The sequence below is a fragment of the Mustela nigripes genome, chromosome 6, assembly GCF_022355385.1.
Source record: "Mustela nigripes isolate SB6536 chromosome 6, MUSNIG.SB6536, whole genome shotgun sequence".
In the NCBI taxonomy this organism is placed as follows: domain Eukaryota; kingdom Metazoa; phylum Chordata; class Mammalia; order Carnivora; family Mustelidae; genus Mustela; species Mustela nigripes.
This window is the reverse complement of record NC_081562.1, coordinates 52,813,178-52,818,457: the sequence shown is the minus strand read 5'-3', so window position 1 is coordinate 52,818,457 and position 5,280 is coordinate 52,813,178. Positions and strand designations below refer to the sequence as shown.

Genomic DNA, 5,280 nt, shown 5'->3' with positions numbered 1-5,280 from the left:
TTTTTTTTTTTTTGAGTTATATTATATGGTTACAATTCTATCCTTATTAAATTCTAGAAAATTTCCTTCTCCCTCAAACTTCCATGGTTTAAACTCAGACTTATTCCTTTGTAACTTTCATGATTATTTTTCTTTTCCTTATTCTCTATCATTTATATAACATGTTAGTTACTTGACAAAATCGTATTTACCATCACTGAGAAACTCTTTGGAATTTATTTGTGTTATTATTGAGAAAAATAGTCTATGGTCTTTTAAAAGTAAGCTGATAGCATTTTTTTCTTCATTACAGGGCTGGTTTATAGATGTATAGTTAACCTTACCAATGTCTCAGAACAATTTTTAAGCAGTCAAAATTCTTAATTTGTTCTGGTACATCATATTTTGTTATTTTTATTGGGTATTTTGAAAGGCCTTGAAGAGCCTTTAGTCAAATTCCTTCAATTTATTGATGAAGGATTTGATGCATAGAGAAGAGGCATCACATATGCACCTAACACATAAAACCCCTGATTTGTAACCCAAACTCAAAAGATGTTAATATTCAAAAATAGTAGACCTCAAGAATATCTTGGACACATGGACAGTCAGAATCATGGGAGAAAGGGAGGAAAAAGGATTGGTTAATTGCTGCCAAGTATAAATAGACCTGGGGATTGGAACGTAAGTTTTAATGGAAAATCGAGGGGTGTAGTAAGAGGTGGCTTCATTTGATGTTTGTTTATTTATTTATTTATTTATTTATTTATGGCCTTGGATTAGGAGATTTTTCTGCCATCTTCACACTACTTCTTTTCACTAGTGAGGCCTTTTCTCCTTCTTTTTTTCTTCAAAAAGACTTGATTTACTTATTTGAGATATAGACATAACATGAGCAGGTGAAAGGGCAGAGAAAGAAGGAGAAGCAGGCTCCCCGCTGAACAAGGAACCTGATGCGGGACTCCATCCCACAACCCTGGGATCATGACCTAAACTGAAGTCAGATGCTTGAAAGACTGAGCTACCCAGGTGCCCTTTTCTCTTCCTTTCTGTTCTTTAAGATACAGAACAGAATGTTTCTTGATTCCATAATTAAAATTATTCTCCCCTTACTCTGTAAATTTTTTCCTTCCTTATCTTATAGTAGAATCTTGTGTTTCATCTGATTTTGTGCCCCAAAGTATCTGAATCAACTTTAAAGCACTATGGTCAGTTCTGGATATGCCATTTCCCAGCTAAGTGATCTCAGCAAGAAACATGTTATCTGAACCTTGGTTGCTCTATGTATAAAATGGTTACACTATCTATCTCATTTTACCTTTTTTTTTTTTTTTTGCTAAGTAATATTGTTGGATGTAATAAAAAACTGAAAGCAACTTGTTATTGTACCTGCCATCAGTGGTTGCCCTTCTCTTCCTACATGTGGGTAAATCATTGAACATGGCCGTGGTTTTCAGATTTTAGAGTTAGTGAACACCTTTAATCCCATACCTGTAAAAATTGTGATTCAATACATTTGTAAACTTGATTAGAATATATGAAATATATTTTCCTTAGAAATGTCCCTATGTAACTCTAATAGCCTTAATGTTATATTAATTTCATGGAGATACACAAACTCAATAAATATATAGAGAGTGGTAAAATTATAAATTTTATGGCTTATTAAGATTTTATTACATGTGGCCTTTTGCAAATAAATTAAATATAACAAAAATCTTTCAATGAAATGACAGAGGTTAGGTCTAGTCAGAGGTACCTGGACCTCTGACTTACCAACTGTTAGGCTAAACAATTTCTAAACTATATATATTTAGTTTTATCAACACTAAAACTTTCATAAGATAGTACATTAATAAATAATAGGGACTTTACCTTTAGGAACCTATCATTCATCATAACTTGGTAAGCGAATATAGATGGCTCCTTTATGAAGGACATAAGGATGGCTATGACTTGCTTGTTCTTCTTCCTGCTGGTCCAGATTTTTAGGGAAATCAGTAAGATCTTTCACACTTAGCAGATTATACACCTGTAACAGTGGAGAGATCAAAGACAGTGCTTGTACCTGTTTTTCTCTTGAAATATCCAGGGAACTGAGAGAAATAGATTCATCATCAATCCTTTCTTTCTTTCCTTTTTTGTTTCTTAAAAAAGATTGATTTATTTGAGAGAGAGAGAGTATGCAGGAGAGGCAGAGGGAGAAGCAGAGAAAATCCCAAGCAGATTCTATGCTAAGTGCAGAGCCCAACATGGGACTGGATCTCATGACCTAAGGCAAAATCAAGAGTTGGATGCTTAACTGAGTGTGCCCCTCAGATGCCCCCATCACTAATCCTTTCTTGAGTACCTTCAAGTAGTTGGTACCTTAGAGAGAAGTTAAAATTTTTGTTTGTTTATTTTTAAGTGTTTTTTTGTTTTTTTGTTTGTTGTTGTTCTAATGATATAAAACCTACCTGGGAAAATGTTTCAAAGAAATAATATCTATAGGTAAAACTAGATCAAATATAGAAAGGAGATCTAAATTGTCTCTGTGTTTGATGAATACTTAATACCCTGACAAATTTAGGTAGAATTATTGCAATCTATTAACCTTCCATTTCTATATGGCTTTGTTCTTGGATAGAAGAACCACATAGGTACATAAATGAATATATATGATCTATATTCAATAAAACAATGTCTACACAATTACAAATATGGGCCACTTTTTTTTTGAATAGGGATGACTTAAATGAAAGAACCAAGAATCCGTAGAGTGGAACCAAAAGGCCTGGGTATTTATTTCCTAAGCTGGAGTAAGACAAATCCTAATCAAAGTACTTTGAACCTTTGGCTGGATCTTAGAATTGCCTTGGACCAATTATGCCCATGCGACTTTTTCCCCCCTTTGAACAGAAATGTTAGTGTGCCAGTTCCACCACTGTATGCTGGATGCATACAAGGGGGTAAATAACTTAAGTTCACCTTGGTTCAAGGTCTTCATATCAGGAGGAATTGCAGTTGAGGAACTATATCCAAGAAACGTCATCTGTACCTGGACCTAATTTAAATGATGAAATTCAAACTTTGAGCTATTGCTATTGAGAAATGACACTTCTAGGAATTTGGGAGGAAAGTGAGTGTATTTTACCTGTGGAAGGGTCATAAATCACTGGGAGTCAAAGGGCAGACCATGAAGACAGCCTCCAAAATTGCCCCCCAAAATCTCTACTTCACGGTATTCATGCTTTTATGTAGTTTCTCCCATTACGAATAGGGTTGACATCTATAACTAATAAGATTTTGTGGAAGTGATAGTGTATAAATTCCAAGGCTGTGTCATAAAATATATCACAGCTTTAGCTTTTCTCTTGGATCGCTTGTTCTGGAGGAAATCACCTGCCATGTGTAGGGACACCCAGGCAGCCCTATGGAGGAGCCAGTGTGGTGAGGAATTAAGGCCTCCTGACAATTATATGAGTAACACATCTCAGAAGTGGATTTTCAACCTCAGTCAAGCCTTCAGATGATTGAATCACTAGCTAACATGTTGACATATGGACTGACATGAAAGATCACAAGGCAGTACCATCCAGATAAGTCACTTTGGGATTCTTAATCCACAGAAAGTGCATACAATAATAGCTGTTTATTGTTTTAAACCACTAAGTTTGGGAAAGGTTGCTCTGTATCAGTAGAAAACTAACCATAAACACCCTTCAAACTTCTTTATCTATTTACTTTGTTTTTGAGTAGAAGAACTAAATGGTCACATAAATGAGCATGCATTATCTATATAGGGTGAAAGCAGGTGACTTAAGGATTTTCACAACTTTAAGAACCCAAATCTCCAGTTAGTTCAAAACCCTTTCTTACCTCTATAATGTACAAAGCTGTGTAATGCAACTGAAGCAACTATTAAATTTATATAATGACATAAAATGGGACAGACATAAAAATACTGAAAAGTAGACTGAATTCCATCAACATAAGCTGAAAAACTGCTTAGAACAGGCTACCATAAATATGGAGTATAAAAAAAAAAACAAGCCATTCCTTTGGATGCCTGGGTGGCTCTGTTGGTTAAGCATCAGACTCTTGATTTCAGCTCAGGTCATGACCTCAAAGTTGTGAGATTGAGCCCTCTGTGGGGTGCTGTGTGCAGTGTGAAGTCCACTTGAATTCTCTCCCTCTGCTCCTCCCCATGCTCTCTCTCTCTCATTCAAATAAATAATCTTTTTTAAAAAGTAAGCTATTAAGCACCGGGGAAGAAAATTCTCTACTTTTCAGGTCAACTTCCTATGCTACCTTCTAATTCAAATAGAGAACTCTAGTCAGAGAAACATGTCTTTTATGTAAAAATTATTATGCTATAGGGAGATATTTTGACATGTCAATAAAAGACAAGGTTGAGAAAAATTTTGATTATATACTCCATTCTGAAGAATGTTCAGTTTGATAACTAGAAACAGGATAGTGATTCTTGATATGTTTATCTTACAGTCTTAAAATTTAATACATATGGGGCACCTGGGTGGTGTGGTTGGTTAATCATCCTTCTCTTGGATTTGGCTCAGGTCATGATCTCAGGATTGTGAGATGGAGTCCTGTGTTGGGCTCCGTGTCAGCAGTGAGTCTGCTTGAGATTTTCTCTCTCCTTCTCCCTTTGCCCCTCCTGTTGTATGTGAGTGCTCTCTCTCTCTCAAAATGAATAAACAAATATTTAAAGAAAATGTGAGACATATAAATGAATTTTGAGAAGTAGAAACTAGAACAAAACCAGAAGGAACTTCTATATTATCAACTTATCCTCCAATATTGATAAGTAATAACTCCCAAATGGGCAGGTTAGGTAGCTGATCTGCTTAAATATTGATGCATAAGCCTATGAGAGCTATAGAATTTTCCAGGGATAACTTTTTGACAATGATAAAATTCTAATAACATATCATTTTTCCTGCATCATACTAAATATTTTCAAAATATGAGTAATCTAGTTCTGACTAGGCTAGAGAAGTTGTTTCTGAAGTTTCCCTTCCTGCCAATAGCTTTTTCTTCAAAAGCCTCATGTTTGAAAGTACTCTCTCCTAATATTAATTTTCATCTTTTATTTTTCTGAGCCACATGTAATCTCTTATTACAGTTTCTCTAAAATGACAGCTCTCTAAGGACAAGGACTATGATTGTTTACCACTATTTCCCTAGCTCCTAAAACAGACCCAGTACATAGTGTGTCTGCAAGATGATGATGATGATGATGAAGAAGAAGAAGAAAATAAAGATCAGCATGATACACCAAATATTATCACTATGAATTAA

General features: G+C 35.0%; 1 pseudogene; it reads left to right on the top strand.

Annotated features, from left to right (window-relative positions):
- The window catches only part of LOC132020275 (pregnancy zone protein-like), a 60,751-nt pseudogene extending 55,471 nt beyond the window's left edge, over positions 1-5,280 (top strand).